The sequence below is a fragment of the Haemaphysalis longicornis genome, unplaced genomic scaffold, assembly GCF_048455015.1.
Source record: "Haemaphysalis longicornis isolate Haplotype H1 unplaced genomic scaffold, Haemaphysalis longicornis Haplotype H1 scaffold_12, whole genome shotgun sequence".
NCBI lineage: Eukaryota > Metazoa > Arthropoda > Arachnida > Ixodida > Ixodidae > Haemaphysalis > Haemaphysalis longicornis.
Window position 1 is genome coordinate 87,540,493 of NW_027526225.1, and position 19,263 is coordinate 87,559,755.

The 19,263-nt window shown below is 48.5% G+C and overlaps 2 protein-coding genes and 1 non-coding gene across 3 annotated transcripts in view; 1 reads left to right on the top strand and 2 right to left on the bottom strand.

Moving 5' to 3' along the window:
* Positions 1–19,263, bottom strand: part of LOC144162942 (protein O-linked-mannose beta-1,2-N-acetylglucosaminyltransferase 1-like) — a gene marked incomplete in the record, with an annotated part of 354,130 nt that overhangs the window by 53,465 nt on the left and 281,402 nt on the right. Inside the window, 1 exon segment of the mRNA XM_077693679.1 lies at positions 1,838–1,906.
* Positions 1–19,263, top strand: part of LOC144162944 (uncharacterized) — a 245,362-nt gene that overhangs the window by 39,716 nt on the left and 186,383 nt on the right. The gene's annotated exons all lie outside the window — the stretch shown is intronic.
* Positions 2,610–2,682, bottom strand: Trnat-ggu (transfer RNA threonine (anticodon GGU)). Its single transcript has one exon. It is a non-coding gene; the product is annotated as a tRNA-Thr (tRNA).

Below are 19,263 nucleotides of genomic sequence, written 5' to 3' on the forward strand. Positions count from 1 at the left end.
AACGTTTGACACGAGCGCGCGAAAAATAAAATCGACGGGGCGCGCTCCGTTCCACCACTGCGACGGACTACGACCAACCGCGCACCGGAAAGAGGGGGAGAGGTGGGGGAGTTGCAACATTCGCGTTTGCAACTAGGCAAAGCGCGCAAAGTGGGCCACACTAACGGCGGCCAATAAAAAAAAATCACTTTTTCCGGGTTCATTTTTAAACGCTACAGTATAGTTACCGCCCCCCGATTCTTTTCTCGCATTCTTAATCTGCAATGCAAGCGATTCCGTTGAGCTCCGGGGCGGAAGTGCCTTCCCGGCATCGCACTTTAAACGTCGGAAGAGGAATACAGGAACCTACCACGCCTGCAAACGGTGTAGGTTATCATAACTATCATTATCGTCATCGTCACCACCACCACTACCATCATCATCATCATTATCACCTCGTTTGTGTCAACTAATTATCACTGACTCGACCAGGGCCATAAGGAACTTCATCTGCGGCATCGTCCCAAGGAATGCTGAAAGACTTCTCCCAAAAATTCTAAAACAGAAGCACACACTTGTCTGGACTCCCGCCCATCAGGGGCTAGAGGGTAACGAGGCGGCCGATTCTCTTGCGAGGACTACCATACACCGCAGAGACCCGGAACATTCGTACGCCCTCCCTGCTTACTGTCAAGGCGCAGACAAATTAACATCCTATAGGCTTCACCGAAGATCAGTGCCTACGCCACACCCCAGCCTAACTGCTGAAGAAGCCAGAAATCTCAGAAAAATACAGACGAACACCTACTTACATAAGTCCCGACTATCACTTATGTTCCCGGAAAAGTATAATGAGGACTGTAAGCAATGTCACCAGAAGGCCGATTTGTTCCATACAGTCTGGAATTGCCCAATTACTTGGGACAAAAATAGCCACCAAACCTCATTAGAGTCCTGGGAGGAAGCCCTGTCCAGCTCGGACCCTGCCCAGCAGCTTGCGCTGCTTAGTAGGGCCAGGGATGGCCAAATAGCTTCTGGGGTCCTGGAATTTGGATCCCACCCTTTATCTCTCCCCGTTTTCCCTTACCCCTTTTCACCAAATAAAGTTTACTACTACTACTACTACTACTACTGCAGGACGACAGCCTCTCCCATATTCGTCCAGCTGTTCGACCTCTTCCCTCCTTAGACTCGGCCTTTTATAATTTCATCCCGCTTCCATCCAGTTGATGGTCTTGCCACACTTCTATCTCCGCGCTGAACGTACAGCCCAAGTCAACTTTTACTGAAGTCCGACGACGTCGTAACCAAGTGTCGAGTTTACATCCCTTGTCGTGGACAACAACAACCAGAACACACTGAGTCCACCCACCATCGTAACGTGACCTGCCGAAAATAAGACATGGGGCTTCGCCGTATATGAATCATTTTGAGCTAGAGTACCCTGCAGCCCTGAGGGGGTTCAAGCGCGTCATCGCTGTCAAGTACCTACGTACGCCTCTTGGATAACACAGCAGCGTCAACAGTACCCTGCTTTCCCTCTCGAATTTTACTCGCCAGGCTGACACAATGAGCTAAACTTGACTTGATTCATTCCTTTTCCTCGCTATCAGTCCTATAAGACGCTGTGCAAGCCCCTTTCCGATAAAGTTTCGTCTACATCTATCTATTGCAAGAGTGCAGTGCAAAATGGTCTTGCTGAAAACCAGCCGCATTCTCCAGCGCTTATTCTTAAACTGGTGCCTTACGCGCCGAGCCCGGCGGGTGATTAGGCTTGCCGTTGCGTGAGCATCCAGTCATCCTGTAGGGTAAGTAACGGCACGAAAGCAAGAAATGGCCAGGAGCGTGCTCGACTTACCGCAGTTCAACCACCGGGACGGAGGGCCCTACTCGATCTGGATACGAAGCCTGGGGACGAAGCACCAACCTAAAAGAAAAGAAAAGTGCAAGCCCGTTTTAGACAAACAATTGGCAGGGACACTTCTTAGTGATATACTAATATATATATATATATATATATATATATATATATATATATATATATATATATATATATATATATATATATATATATATATATATATATATATATATATATATATATATATATATATATATATATATATATATATATATATATATATATATATCATACATACATACATACATACAGTATAAGTGAATGCTGTACTCTGATGAAGACAAGTACTGTTGTCGATACGTGAGTAAGCTTCTTTGTTATTGTCCTTGCCGTGTCTCCGACTGTTTACATGTACTATATTACTATTCGCGTTTTGTGAGTTTTCGAGATCCCTCAAGATTTATAAAAACAGTTAAACATTTATATAGATATATAAGAAGCAAACAACATACACACACACACACACACACACACACACACACACACACACACACACATATATATATATATATATATATATATATATATATATATATATATATATATATATATATATATATATATATATATATATATATATATATATATATATAGACAGAAAATAAGGGTTGGCAGTGAAGAAAACCTCGGAAAGCAAAGGGGAGGTTGTGGTGGGTCATAGAAAGAGATGAAGAATTTTTTGAGTCGAAAAGAAAGTGGTGAAAAAATGCCCGCCGGGTGGGATCCGAACCCACGACCTCCAGAATACCGGTCTGGTGCGATAACCACTACGCTACCGGCGGGGCTGTTTCCCTAGCACTTTCTCGGGTATTTATGTCAAGGTATTTTTGTTTCCTGCACTTGGGGGTGGTATATATATATATATATATATATATATATATATATATATTGTAGCAAGTATGCCTGTAGCGTAAATGGAAGAGCAACCAGCATCAGTCATAACGGGCAAATCTCCGTATGTGGGTATGCGCCGGATGACGACGACGAGGACGCTCTCGTTCATGCGCAGCCTCGCGTAAAGCTGGTCGTTTCGGCTCGCTCCTCCTGGGTTGACGCCTCGCCCACACGAGCCGATCCTACTTCGGGAACGTCGACTATCTCCTTTAAAAAAAAAAAAAAATATATATATATATATATATATATATATATATATATATATATATATATATATATATATATATATATATATATATATATATATATATATATATATATATATATATATATATATGCTGGCGATGGGGCCGAAGGCGTGGTGAACACAAAGTAAGAAACCTCGGTAACAGCAACAGCGGAGGGTTTATTTCGACGTTTCGAAATAAACCCTCCGCTGTTGCTGTTACCGAGGTTTCTTACTTTGTATGTATATATATATATATATATATATACAAAGTAGAAGTACGCTCTTCGGAGACTTTATTCGGAGAGCGTACTTCTACTTTGTGCGTATTCCTGCAGCAACTAAGGACTCTACTTCACGACTATATATATATATATTGTGGGGATCCTGACGCCCAGACCATTGCGCGATCACTGGGTTTGTGCCATCACGCGGCGCTTTTCCCCTCTCTCCTCCGAAATTCCGGCTCGTCTTGGCGCCTCTGTGTAGAGCCGAGCCGTCTCTCAAACTCTTGCGTGAGGTGAAGCCTGCAGAGACCGTTGCGGCGATAAAACACTGTCACGCCGCGGGCGCTCCGCCCTGGTAGCGGAGCTAACCTCACCTCATTGGTCCGTTTGAACTAGGCCCGAACCCGACTCTCGCCGAGAGGCGAACGCGCGCCCTGCGCGGGGGTCCGTTCGGAGAGACGCTTCCAGGACGCCGAAGGCGTTGGCCGAAGGTATGTGACGCTTTCTTTACCAGCCGGCTGCAAATCTGTTGCGCCGGCGAAAGCCCACCAGCCCTTCCGGCTGCGGCCCGTGCCTAAGGCTGCTCTTGTCGCCCCTACGCTCGCATATAGTAAGGCCGTACCTACCACTCGACGATCACGCCGTGCAGTACGCGCCTGTGAGCGAATGGGCCCCGTCTCCCTCGCTGCTGCGAGCCGATCTGGCCAGCACGGCGATGCGCGCGCGCACAACAACGTGCGCGCACCCCGGAATTTGCCCTGACAGAAGAGCCCACTGGCTCTGCGCCGACGAAACGTGCGCACTTGCGCGTGGCGCCCCATCGCCCCTTTCACCTAACGGGAAGTACGTACCTGTACTGTAAATTGTGTAATTGGGACTGTAAAATATGTGATTAGAACGTCAGTGTAAAATAAACGTCTTCCCTCCGTACCCTGGGCATATTCCTTTGTCGCCCCTTTCTCCACCTGCCCAACAGAGGCGGTGTTAAGTTGGCGCGACGGCGTTTCAGTATCGTGAGCGTGCTCAACTAGCTCGAACCCACGGTGGTTCCTCGCAGTGTGCATGAATGCCTGCCTTGTGCAAAGCTAGCGTTATGCATATTGCGAGGTAGAGAGACCACAAACTGGCGCCCAACGTGGGGCCATTGGCTCATTAGCCTTTGGCCGCTAATTAAGCTGAGTACGCAACCGGAATCAGTCTTAATGCTTATCCGCTAGCGGTAGCTGCTACGGGGACGAGGCGACTGCCCCTCCGTACGCGAGTGTGCGTGCACCCCTCGTTCACGCAGCCCCACGGGGCAGTGCGACGGTTCAACCACGCCCCACTGGAGCGGCGGTATACGTATTCCGGGAGAAAGGCCACAGCCGCCACTCGGAGTAGTGCACGCGAGATATATGCTTGTTGCCGTCCCCTGAGAGTAGAGCACGAACGTGGTAGTTGACGCGCTATCTCGTGCTTCGTAATATATCGAGATTCATTGTCCAAGTGTGACTTTAGCCGGCGGCGCAAAAGCGTGTGCCAGTAAAGGAGGCAAAATTGACAGCCGTTCAGTAGAGGAAGAGGGCCCAGAGTTGAGAAAGAGCGCGCGGACACCCCGCAGAGAGGGGCAGGCGCTTTTCGCGAACTCCATGCCGCCGGAAAGCGGACGGGCCTCGGCTGTAAAATCAGGAGGGGGAAGCGATGCCCGTTGCAAGGCGGTTGTATTGAGCCGAAAAGAGCTAGTAGCCGTCCAGCAGAATGACCCGTTTTTGTCGACGGATGTGCGACGGTCTCTGGGAGACAATTTTTTTTTTAGTTTTATTTTTTTTTAGACGCCGAGACGTAGCTTGTCCTGCTGCGGGCGTGCGCCGAGATGCTACTTGTCTTGTAGCAGGCGCGGGAGGGGGGCTGAAGTCAGCGTGTGTCGCCGACGCCCCGGGGGACTCATTTCTGCTGGACGGTGAAGGACTCGTGCTTAACTACGTAGCCACCGATGATGAGGCAATTGAACCATTCAATGTGGTAACCCCCTAAGTCTGAGTTGCGCACTGCTGCGCTAAGCTCATGACGAACCATTCGCCGGGCATTTAGGCGGCTCCAAAGTTTTGGTAAACTGAGTCGCTCCGTGACCTGGCCCGGGACGAAGCGAAACATTTTCGCTGTTGCCGATCCTGCCATGTCTGTCAAACGGCGAGGGCGCACGGTGGGTAGCCGCCTGGAATTGTGAAGCCATTTGACAGTATGCGTCCTTGGCAGGTAGTTGCTTGCGACTTGAAGGGACCTTCGCCGAGAAGCAAGTAGAGCTTAAACTTATATGGGGTCACGGGCTGACTATTTGGCGCTAGAGCACAGTGGCTCTGCGCGGTGATGACAAGGCACCCACGCTTATCCAGGCTTCCGTCGGCCAGCTCATCACCTCCGTGATCATAGCACACTAAACGGCAGGCGCTTTCGCCCCCGTGCTGACTTCACTTCTCTCAGTCTCAGTCAGCGCGGCCGCCCCGGCCGCCCCAGCCCAATCTGTGTGGTCAGTTGTCACTCCCCTCCAGCAAAGCTGTAACGCATGTTTTCTCTTTTCACTCGGTTTGTAAGAGTGTGCATGTTACGTGGCACTGTCTGTATTAGTGTGTCCCCATTTGGGCGTTGATGACTGCACGTAATGTATCTTGTCCTAATTTGTTTTGTTATTGTTTAGAACACTAGTTTAATTGCACAGGGTGAGGAAGTGTTCCGCTTAGTATTTTGAGCGTTGTACCGCGTGATGTAGCATGAACCTATTTTGTTTGCTTAGTTTCTGGGTTCGGTACGGTTCGTGTGTTAGCCTCGTTGAAGGCGTTAGGGTTGTTTTCTTTTTTATGTGTGTGTGTTGTCGGTGCACGATGTAGTGTTTTCTTTTTCCAGTGCTTTGACGTTATTTATTTGGTACAGGAACCCCTTGGTCTGCGCATGCGGGACGAAGTGCTTTGTACGTTTCTTTTCTTTTTTGCCCCTTTTAGCAGTGAGCAGGGCTAGTTTTCTTCTCTTCTGTTTTTTTTTTTTTTACTCAGGCGCAGTCTTGACGAAAGAGCGAATGCCGAAAAGCGGCGGCTGGGTCGGTCGCGGGAGTGGCCTTCGAGGACTGTCTTTGGCTTTCGCGCGCAGCCAGGGTCGAGAGTTATAGTCTTGTTTTGAAGGTGTCGGATTTCGGCCGTCCGCGGCCCCCGTGTTCGGGCGTGCAGCGCGTACTGGAGGCCGTTGCGTGAACTGTGTGAAGTTGGGAGAGCAGGCCAGACTTTGGGGGACCATATACTGAATGCCAACGGGAGGTTGTGTTTTCCTGGAAAACGCGGGCCGGGCGTACGCTACGAGTGGGGCGCACCGCGTTGTTGCGAAGGGACTTGGCCCCGGTGGCACGAACGCTGTGACGCGCGTGTTGTGGAGGCGTTCGTGAGTGCGTTTGGTGTGTGCTTCTGCCGGCTTCAGCGAACCCAACGGTGCATTCCGCGAGTGGCTTCTGCTTCGTCCAGTGCGCCCTCCGTCATGTCGTGCCTCGCCGGTGTGGTTAAAGGTCCGCGGGCAGAGTAACCGACGGATGGGGAGGGGGTTTCCCGCGCCGTGATCTTGACCGGGCCCTGAACAGTTGTGCTGACTCGGCGGTCAACGGCATGTACCCCCTGCGCACCGCCTTCAGCAGGCGAACGTGGCCGGGCTGCGCTGCACCGACGAGGGCGGGACTGGCGGCCAGTTGCGAGTTGCGGCATAGGTGCCCTCTCCAGATGCGGACAATATGGTGGTGTCATCAGAACCGCACCATGCGTCATGGGCACCAGGGCTCAACAACTGTCGTCCGGATGCTGCCTCGCTCACGCAGAGCAGCGGCGACCACCAGCGCAGGTCGCTCCTTGGCGGGCACCCATCGAGTGCCACGCGGGGTCTACAACTGAGCAGCGCCCTCGCGGTCATCATACCTGTCGGCTGGCTGCTCCAGCCGCTTGTCCTCCTGGCTGGTACCCCCCTCGTGGAGCTGCTATCTCGCGCAACGGTGAGGTCGTTCCGGCACTGGTGCCCACCATCTTCTCTCCTCGATTTTCCACAACGAACGTTTCCCCGAAAAACTTTTGTGCTCCCAACCGCCGAACTTTGCACAAGCCCCGCGGAACGGTGTCTCCCGAATTTTTTTTTGCAAATATTATTTTCGCACCGCAGCGTAGTTTGTATAGCATGCCTGTGTCTTTTCTTTTGCCCTAATTCTTTATATTCATAGTGTGTGCTCTTTTTGTAACCCTATGTAGCATAGTCTCGCCCTGCATGTATATATTATTACCATTATTATTCTTATTATAGTCTCGCGGTCACTGCAATCATTGTATATATCAATAGCTTCATTTTGTGTATGCATGTGGAACCGGTTACCATGTATTATGTATCTCAGTGTTGCGTGTAGTTTTCCGTTTTCCTGTGTGTATCATTCGTGCTGGAGGGGGGGTAGTGTTGTTAGTGTAGTTTGTAAATATTTTGTATGGGCTGGGGACTGAGACTGCCCTGTGCATGCATTCTTTTCTACTCTTTGCCGTCTTTTGCATGCCTGGGCGATGACCGGTCAACTCTTCTCAGACCGGCGAGGGCATTTAAGGAGAGGGGAGTGTGGGGATCCTGACGCCCAGACCATTGCGCGATCACTGGGTTTGTGCCATCACGCGGCGCTTTTCCCCTCTCTCCTCCGAAATTCCGGCTCGTCTTGGCGCCTCTGTGTAGAGCCGAGCCGTCTCTCAAACTCTTGCGTGAGGTGAAGCCTGCAGAGACCGTTGCGGCGATAAAACACTGTCACGCCGCGGGCGCTCCGCCCTGGTAGCGGAGCTAACCTCACCTCATTGGTCCGTTTGAACGAGGCCCGAACCCGACTCTCGCCGAGAGGCGAACGCGCGCCCTGCGCGGGGGTCCGTTCGGGGAGACGCTTCCAGGACGCCGAAGGCGTTGGCCGAAGGTATGTGACGCTTTCTTTACCAGCCGGCGGCAACTCTGTTGCGCCGGCGAAAGCCCACCAGCCCTTCCGGCTGCGGCCCGTGCCTAAGGCTGCTCCTGTTGCCCCTACGCTTGCATATAGTAAGGCCGTACCTAACACTCGACGATCACGCCGTGCGGTACGCGCCTGTGAGCGAATGGGCCCCGTCTCCCTCGCTGCTGCGAGCCGATCTGGCCAGCACGGCGATGCGCGCGCGCACAACGTGCGCGCAACCCGGAATTTGCCCTGACAGAAGAGCCCACTGGCTCTGCGCCGACGAAACGTGCGCACTTGCGCGTGGCGCCCCATCGCCTCTTTCACCTAACGGGAAGTACGTATACCTGTACTGTAAATTATGTAATTGGGTCTGTAAAATATGTGACTAGAACGTTAGTATAAAATAAACGTCTTCCCTCCGTACCCTGGGCATATTCCTTTGTCGCTCCCTTCTCCACCTGCCCAACAGAGGCGGTGTTAAGTTGGCGCGACGGCGTTGCAGTATCGTGAGCGTGCTCAACTAGCTCGAACCCACGGTGGTTCCTCGCAGTGTGCATGAATGCCTGCCTTGTGCAATGCTAGGGTTATGCATATTGCGAGGTAGAGAGACCACAATATATATATATATATATATATATATATATATATATATATATATATATATATATATATATATATATATATGCACGAGGTCGCGGTTTCGATTCCCGGCCGCGGCGGCCGCTTTTCTGATGGAGGCGAAAAGCAAAAACGCTCGTGTGTACGAGATTTCGGAGCACTTTAAAGATCCCCAGGTGGTCAAAATTAATCCGGAGCCCTCCACTACGGCGCGCCTCATCGCCTGCGCTGCGTCGGGGCGTTAAACCCTAAAATCAATATATATATATATATATATATATATATATATATATATATATATATAGCAGAACAGAGAGATACGGGACGAGGGACTCGGTAAAGATGCATATCAAGGTTGCAGTCGTCATTGCCAGTGCTATTCGGCTTTTTTCGAAATATATAATAGGGCCGAATGACGTGTGCTTGTCACGTTTCTTTGATTCATTGATAAATAAGCGAAAATATAAGTCGAGAAAAAATCCGCCGTTTTCCGGGAGCGGGACTCGAACCCACATCTCCGCATAACCGGTGCGGTGCGTTAACCAATTACGCTATCCCCACAGCGGCTTCTCTCTCGACTTTAAAGCGGGGGTTTATATTTACAAGAGCTCTGAGGCCGGTCAACTAGCGCCGCCCCTCGACTACCGCGGGAGACGTAGAACGTCTTCTTTCCCAGCGGCCGCCACGTAGAACGTGGTCGGAGGTCGGGGTTAGCAATTGGCATATCCGAACTGCTGGAGCCAGTGCCTCGTAATGCATGTAGCAGAACAGAGAGATACGGGACGAGGGACTCGGTAAAGATGCATATCAAGGTTGCAGTCGTCATTGCCAGTGCTATTCGGCTTTTTTCGAAATATATAATAGGGCCGAATGACGTGTGCTTGTCACGTTTCTTTGATTCATTGATAAATAAGCGAAAATATAAGTCGAGAAAAAATCCGCCGTTTTCCGGGAGCGGGACTCGAACCCACATCTCCGCATAACCGGTGCGGTGCGTTAACCAATTACGCTATCCCCACAGCGGCTTCTCTCTCGACTTTAAAGCGGGGGTTTATATTTACAAGAGCTCTGAGGCCGGTCAACTAGCGCCGCCCCTCGACTACCGCGGGAGACGTAGAACGTCTTCTTTCCCAGCGGCCGCCACGTAGAACGTGGTCGGAGGTCGGGGTTAGCAATTGGCATATCCGAACTGCTGGAGCCAGTGCCTCGTAATGCATGTAGCAGAACAGAGAGATACGGGACGAGGGACTCGGTAAAGATGCATATCAAGGTTGCAGTCGTCATTGCCAGTGCTATTCGGCTTTTTTCGAAATATATAATAGGGCCGAATGACGTGTGCTTGTCACGTTTCTTTGATTCATTGATAAATAAGCGAAAATATAAGTCGAGAAAAAATCCGCCGTTTTCCGGGAGCGGGACTCGAACCCACATCTCCGCATAACCGGTGCGGTGCGTTAACCAATTACGCTATCCCCACAGCGGCTTCTCTCTCGACTTTAAAGCGGGGGTTTATATTTACAAGAGCTCTGAGGCCGGTCAACTAGCGCCGCCCCTCGACTACGGCGGGAGACGTAGAACGTCTTCTTTCCCAGCGGCCGCCACGTAGAACGTGGTCGGAGGTCGGGGTTAGCAATTGGCATATCCGAACTGCTGGAGCCAGTGCCTCGTAATGCATGTAGCAGAACAGAGAGATACGGGACGAGGGACTCGGTAAAGATGCATATCAAGGTTGCAGTCGTCATTGCCAGTGCTATTCGGCTTTTTTCGAAATATATAATAGGGCCGAATGACGTGTGCTTGTCACGTTTCTTTGATTCATTGATAAATAAGCGAAAATATAAGTCGAGAAAAAATCCGCCGTTTTCCGGGAGCGGGACTCGAACCCACATCTCCGCATAACCGGTGCGGTGCGTTAACCAATTACGCTATCCCCACAGCGGCTTCTCTCTCGACTTTAAAGCGGGGGTTTATATTTACAAGAGCTCTGAGGCCGGTCAACTAGCGCCGCCCCTCGACTACCGCGGGAGACGTAGAACGTCTTCTTTCCCAGCGGCGGATTTTTTCTCGACTTATATTTTCGCTTATTTATCAATGAATCAAAGAAACGTGACAAGCACACGTCATTCGGCCCTATTATATATTTCGAAAAAAGCCGAATAGCACTGGCAATGACGACTGCAACCTTGATATATATATATATATATATATATATATATATATATATATATATATATATATATATATATATATATATATATATATATATATATATATATATAAAGAGAGAGAAAGACACAAGAGGCCGGGCCCTGACGAAGGCAAGTATCTTTGCCGAAACGTCGGCAACACTTAGGTCGCTACCTCGCTCAGTTTTTTCTTATATAGAGAGGAAATGACTTCGTCGTAAGCGGTACTCCTTTAAATTGGATGATTTGATCTCCATGCACCGCAGTTGGGAACGTAAGAAACTCCGAGTAAAGCGAAAATTCGAGGAAAGCGATTTCATTAAAACGAAGGGGGGTTTACCCTATACGAGTATACAAAATATGTCGGCAGCCTAGAAAAGACGAGATAGAGAGAACAAGAGGAAAACAGCGAAACTTCTGGTTCAATAGAAAAACTGACACAACTGACAGTGAACGTGTGTCCACGACTGCAGTTGACGTGCATGCACGCGCATTCAACCATCGCAGAAGCGTTCACCGCTCAGCTGCAAGAGGAAATACAGCCGATCCTTTTGAAGCAGTTATATATGTAACCCCCCACCCCCCCATTTTTCCATGGAACATTTGACTTGAACGACAAGTGCCCCAGAAATCCCGACTTCGACGGACACTCTCCTCGTTCCGTCTTTTGTCCGGCTGCATTTCGCTGCCAGCCGTGAAATAGCCGTGTCCGAAGAGATGTGGCCTGTATACGCCTCACTAGATGGCGTTTACAACCTCATAAACAAATCACTTCGCGTCACACGCGTCTCTCCCCGCTTGCAAGAGTGAATCTCGCGCGAGCGATCTCGACAGCGGCAGATTTTTGAGAGACAGGCCTTGACTTGACCGTGGTACGGGATCAGAGCGCCCCATGCTTCGTTCTTTATTTATCGACGCGTTGGAATTGGGGCGACGGCTATGCGAGAAAAGGGGCATCCCGAGACTAAGCGCGTCTGACGAGAAGTTTCGGTTGAACCAGAAAAGAAAGCACGGCCGTTACGCGGGGAGACAAGCGTTTACAAACGCTTTCGTCGAGAGGTCACGGTGATGAGGAAGGTCCCGGGAAATAGAAAAAAGTAGCGAACGCGGCAAAGTCAAGGGAAACAATGACGGCAAGAATAGAAAAAAAAATCACTTCAGATAGATTCTTCTCTTCCGTTTTCGCTCCATCCAGAACCGAGGTGAGGAAAGGCGTCGATGCGGTCAGGGGCGATCTGAAGCTGCGTCGACCTAAATGTGTTAAGGGTACGGAGTGGCCTAATTTATTAAACTGACTCCCCCAGCTGACCTCTTTGTGTGTTTGTGTGTGCGTACGTAGCCGTTTCACGCGGCGCCTGGCCGGGTTATTGCTGCTTTGCCGAAACAAAGGAATTCTAAACTAGAAAAGCGTTAAATCCGCGAAAACTTGTCTTCTTACGTGAGGGCAAAAATAGTATGGCTTCCCCTGGCGAAACTTTAAAAAATGAAGGAAGCTCACACCAACGCGTAAGACTTGAAAGCAGCGAAGCTTTACGCAACCTACACGACCATCACGACGGTTCATGTCCACGACTGCAGCCGATTTGCTTCTTCTACGCTGTCGCAACGACCTTTACTCCATCACTGTTGCTATAATTGTGAGCTTCCATGTTTTTTTTTTTTTTTTTTGAAGTGATAATCATTGGGCATCACCTTGGAGGGGCGTACGCTATTCTGTGTCTTTCTCGTTCTGAGCGTGTTGCCACGATTACGGCGAACGCTGGAGTTCTTTTTTTTTTTTTTGCCAATCTTGGCCCATCTCCCTGAGTGGGTATGCTTGGCTTGGCAAGCGTGCGCCGGGGACGCTGGGCGGTCGTCGCGAGGCATGCACACACGAGCGCTCGGCATTTTATTAGTTTTATTAACTGCCGGGCGGGTGGTCGTCGCGAAACACGCGCTCACGTGCGCTCGACATTTTCTTAGTATTGTTAACTGCGGACACCTAACTAACGATTGGCTACCTTACTGCTAAATTGTGTTTGGGTCTCTTTCTTCGCTTTCGTTTCTTCGCCGTCGCGAATAACTTCCCCAGGCAGCCTGTGACACATCCCAGCACAGATTCCCCACAATGAGAGTTCTATGTGGCTGCGATGCGCCTGTTCTACTTACGTGCCGTTACGTTCGCCTGACACGCGATATGCACTAAGCTATCGAAGCTTCTGACGTGGTTGTTGGAAACGCATTGTGCTCCTTCTCTGGAGACCCGGGCCCAATTTTCCCACAAAAATATTTTTATTTACTTTTTATAGTAGCGACCACTTAGGCAGCAAACTCCGGTTTCTTGCCAAATAGGGCCCTTAAAAGGGCCATGTAGACAAAATACAAGTTTGCTTTATTCGAAACATTTCGTGTTTTATAGTGTCCCCAGCGCTTTTCCGGCAGCAAACGGTGCCGTATTCACCGAGAAATTAATCAATTTAGGTTAAAATTTTGATTCTCCCGCCAAACCGTGTGTTTTCGTGACGTCTGCAATGAAGTCATAAGGGTGGGTATTCAAACTAACTTCTAGTGCGTTATTACGCTCTGCAGCCTTGCTTACCGTCAGTCCTCCCAGATGGCGCTCCCATACTCAGCCACGGACCGCTGTCGGCCGTTGCTTTGTTTTTAACCATTATTGCACATGGCTTGTTCTTGTTACGGTAGAAAGTAATTGTTTCGTGAAACATGGGGTATGCTCCACAAACAGGAACACGTAAGACATTGTCGCTTACGCCAATCGGCCAGTGTCGTGTAAGACAACTTCAAAGCAGCGGAAAGCTGTGCAGCTACAACAAGCATGTGCACCCAGTACCAACAGCAGTGCGCATCGGTACTTCTATGTTTACGTGTTCTCGTAACTTTCATTGTTTACCGCACCATTCTTACTGCTGTAAAATGAATATGCATTGCATTTAAGCGCAATTAGCTCTTTCGGCAAGCGTATAAGCCCTGCCTAATTTGCGTCTGCTTTTGACGGCCCCGCGGCCAGTCGCACGGCTGGGCACATATGACATCATAGGTTCTGTTGCGGGAAATGAGCGAGTGGGTCGCATCGCCATTCCCTTTTTTCCAAATAATGTAGCTTATTTGAGCGAAGTTTACGTAAAAAGTGGTGTCAGCATAATTATAAGGAGGGAATCTTTTGAATGAACCAAACTTGTGCTTTGTCTGCATGGTCCCTTAAAGGTTTTCGCCTTAAGCCCCACCACCCCCACAAATGAAACATGTAGTCAACTTGAGGTAGGTGCTAGGAAAGTACTGGCAACACTGCAGGGCGAAACAACGACAATTTCATAAATTAGTCCCGCATCAATTATGCATGTATATATTTTTTTTCCACGCGTAAAACGGAGGCGGAACAACCGCGATAATAACGTTGAGAAAGGTGGATCACTGAGCTCCTGCGCGGTGATGTTTCAACGCAGTTTAGCTTTACGAAAAAGATGCTCAAACGCGTTCTCTTCATGCTGCGAAAAAACCTCTGCCTCGCGAACTAAATCCGATTTCGATTAAAGACAGGCGCACCGCTCGAACAGATCTACGAATATCTAAGCTCCTTTCGATACCTTCGCCAGCGCGTAGAATCTTAGCGTCTAACTTACGCAGACTTTAATAACGACTGCAGAATAAATGGAGACAGCGCAGCGCTCCCCCACCCATTAGTAACAGCCAAGTTTCGGGCCGATTTTAAAGAGCCGCCGTCAGCAGCACTCTCACTCGAGAGGCACAAAACGGAAGTAGAAAGTGAGGGGGGGGGGGTACTTTCATTTTTCACGCTACAATGCGTTCCTCTTCCAAGTCAATAGTTCTCGGGTAGAATGGGCACAACTCTTCCTTACTTAGTTAACGTCACGGCGACTCTGCTCCGAGAGCCCACCTCTCTTTTCCACCGCGCCTCTGGCTGTTGAAATTTCAAAAGACATTCATTCGCGGGCTGCGGAACAATCGCACTATAATAACGTCAGGGCACGGCGGCGGCGAACTAAGCTACCTCCACCCGCTGCCTTTATTGCGGGGGTAATGCGCGGGAATTTCAAACGCCGAGAAAGAGAAAAAAAAGCGGAACGTAAGGAGGCCAGGCGAGCTTGACGGGGCCACCCCGCGTTACATACAGTCCGCCAAACGTCCGTCGCGAAAGAACACGCGGGGTTTCGCATATTGAACACACCGAGGGGGACGGGAAAGCCGAGGGGATTGACGGCGCGCGACCCGAATCAAATTGCGCGTCGAAGCCCGCCGCGACGAAATCGCATTGGCGGGAAGCGAAAGACAAAAATCGGAACGGAGTCGCAGGCAGTGGGACTTCCAGCCCGACCTCAGCAGGGAGGGCGGAAACGCGTTAGGCGCGGGGTTGGGGAGGAAGGGGAGGCGATGATGATAATGATTATGATGATGACTCCGAGGCGACGCGGCGAGATTCGGACAAAGATATGTGGACCGATGTCGCCAATGTCAATAGCGAACGGGGAAGAAAATCGCGCCGATCAGTCTACAGAAAGAGAAAAGAAAATGAAAATCGAGAGGAGGAGGAAACAAAACGAGGGGGTAGGGGTGAAGCTGTGTTCCCACTGCGTGGTCAGAATAGGGAGAAAAAAGATAGCGGGCACGAAGAAGCCATTGTGTCTAGGGCGAAGGGTCTAACGAGCGTGGGACAGATGGAGAAATCGACAATTTGCACAAAGGAGGCAAACTGAAACAGTGTGGCTAAGATTTGAACAATAAAAGAAAATGTAGTTCAGCCTTGACACATTTCGAGTGCCCCATTTTCCCCTTCTCCCAATCGCATCTCCGTTCTTTCCATTTTAACAGCAAAGGTGTTTAGCAAATCGTAATTTTTCGTGTCCGCGGTTAAAAATTCCAAGAAATTGCCGAGCTCGCGCACGTGAGCGCTGGCATCGAGGTGGCCGCTCGGCAGTAAATAGAACCAAGAAAATGCCCAGCGGCCCCTGCTAAGCAAGCATACCCACTTAAAGAAATCGCCAAGATTTGCAAAAAAAAAAAAAAAAAAAAAAAACTCCACCGTTTGCCGTAATTGTGGCAACGCTTGCTTGGAACGAGAAAGACACGTCATATCGTACGCCCCTTTAACGTGATGTCCAATGATTAACACTTCCAAAAAAATGAAACGAGCTCCCATTTACAGCAACAATTTTAGTTAAGGTCGTTGCGGCAGCGAAGAAGGAGCAAATCGGCTGCAATTGTGGACTTAACCCTTCGTGATGGTCGTGAAGGCTGCGTACAGCTTCGCTACCTAAGTCTTGCGCGTCAGTGTGAGCTTTCCTCATATTTTTCTTCTTTAGGGGAAGAGCACTTTTACTTCATCTCCCTAAATTTGAGTATTTAAGATGTAGCCGTAGAGAGGGCGCCACCGGTACTAAGGAGCAAGTCATACTGCTGGTGGTGCAAAGGGTTCTCCGCCATCTTTACGTGACACCGACCAACTGGCCATGCCGAAAATGTTCTGAGCGGCCTTCCAGTACAGTCAACGAGTATTTGAAAAACATATGCGCGTAACTACCCCTCCACCAAACCGTATGAAACGCGATATAAAAAAAAAAAGCGCCGATTCGAATGAAGTCTGCAAAACAACACCAAAAAAGAAGATTGCACGCTGCAACTACGAGCCGCAGCTGCCACAAGCTTCGCGTTTCCTTTTCTTTACCGACACCTCGAAGACAGGGCGTGACACTGCAGACCAAGATTGAATCCCAAAGAAACACGTCGACACCAGCTGCGTCGGCAAGGAGACTAGACCGTTTACAAAAGCAGCCCGTGTCATATATATGCGGAATTACGCATCATAACTGCCGCATTTTCGCGCGTATAACCCGCACCAAAAATCCGGAAATTTCTGTGGCAAAGTAGGGGTGCGGACAGTGAAGCTTCACGGCAATGCGCGTGTTGCCGTGAAGCTCCTGCGCAGTAACATTCACTAAGTCTTCTATGGCAGCGATTGCGCAAAACATACAAGGACAGGGAAGAAAAAGCAAGGACGCTAACAACTGAATTGTATTAGTGAATTGTGACTTTCGCCTCGCAGTGAGTGTATTCTACTTGCTGAATATACGCGTTTTCTGTCTACATAGTATGTGATGTGTTGCTTGAGCAGTAGCTTGGGTGCAGCCTTTCCTGTACCAAAGGCGCGGGCAATACGCGAGGACTTTTTTTTTTTTTTTCCGTCGGGCTCAAAGTGGGGGTGCTGATTATATGCAGGGCGGGTTATACGCGTGAAAATAAGGTAAATCGTTCTGGAAGTGATGTATTGCCGCTTCATTATTTACGCGCTTGGAGATTGGCCTTCCTATTCTACTGTTATTTTTTCGTCGACGCTGGCTCCAGCGTATAAAACACCCGTGGAGAAAGCTTTTGTTCCCACTGTTCGAACTCAAGAGGAATCACAGCTGAATTCAGATGGCAAATACGCATAAAAACATTCACAATATATCTCGGATAAGTTGCGTACGACAAACAAGACCACTCCGAAAAAGAAAATCGTCTCATGCCACGAACGCAGGAACTCGTCGCCAAAAAAATTGTGGTCTTTCGCAAAACAGACACGGTACTTCGCCCGCAACAATTTCCAATGTGCGCACTAACCCGCGAATGAATGGTTGCATACGGCAACATTCTAGGCGAACATGAATTCAACCGGAGGCACCATGTACATGTCTTGCCACCACACCCTGGACGCACTCGGTTGTAAAAACGAACACTTATAAGCGTTTTGCCATTTATTGGTATATACTAAAACATGCGACCTCTAATACAGTCGAGCCCGCTTATAACGAACACATCGGGAAACGGAAATCAGTTCGTTCTATCCGCTTTTCGCTATATCTGGACACAAAATCTATGTATCCAAATGGTGGCGGGAAACGAAGCTTTGTTCGTTATAGCCGCAATTTCGTTAAAACCGGGTTCACTATATGTGGGCTATCCTGTAGACCTTTTCCATTCTTTTTTTTTTCACTTTTACTCCGTATCTTGTTTATGTAGTCATTTTTAACTTCGTCATCGCTACCATTTATGAAAACAGAAAATAAAAAAACTACGCTATGTTTTTGAAGCACTTACACCATACATATCAAATAGCTGCTTCGAACGTACAACCCATGTATAAGTGTTTTGAACTAATTTGTTCCTTTTTATTATATTGCAGTTGCACTCATTGCACAACGCAGTAAATTACTGCATTTTAAATTAAATATTTCGTAGGCATTATTCAACAGCAGCTCCCCTGTAGGATTTTCCTACTGGACCTTCTTCTGTAAAACATAGTTTGAGCAAGAAATGTATTGCAGAACACAATAAAACAATGTCAAACGATATCAAAGTCAAACTCCAACCAATTCCAATGTCAGTGCAGCAAGCGCACGACCGGCTGAGCGCATTGAATTGCAATCAGTTCTGACAGAGTTCGGAAAATGTGGGGAGTCTCGGAAATTTTATCACGGCGTGAAGCTGTTGTTATACGCGAAATTAAAAGATCTCTGAAGGCGCAGTAAGCGGTCGTCGCGCAAAACTAAATTTCTGTTGCAATGCTGGACAACATAAGTAAAATGGAGAAGGAAAAAATTCTCCTGCCAACGCGAAGACCTGGAGTCCCGGTGAACAATGCACAATGCTACGAAAGGAAAGTGTAGAGATCGCAGACAAAAAAAAAAAAAGAAACAGACAGATAAACATTAACGAACAATCCATTCCCCCAAGGTCGCTGGGGAATCTCAAGGTTCGCCGTACACCTAACAATACGAAACTTGACAGGTCAGTCGAGTGTATCAGCGCTGTGCCATCGTTCCTTCTTCCGTTGTCCTTGTTTATCTTGACCTAATTTTAACATCACGAATCTAAACCAACTAGCCAAACTTGACGTCTCCGCACAGTAAAAGAAAGCTCGCCGGCACGGCTTGCTAGTAGCACGAGGCCGAGTTTGAAAAGGTACTTTTATTATTCATTCTTCCCGTTAAATACGCAGGAAAAAACATTAATATTTTGCAAGTATATATATATATATATATATATATATATATATATATATATATATATATATATATATATATATATATATATATATATATATATATATATATATATATATATATATATATAGACTGAAAAGATAAAAACTCACACAGAGCGCGAAAAAAAAAAGGTTAGCAGAGACAGAGACAAACGAGAAAGACTTAGAAAATAAAAATAAGTTTACTGACGTTTCAGGGAGAGGACTCCCTTTCTTC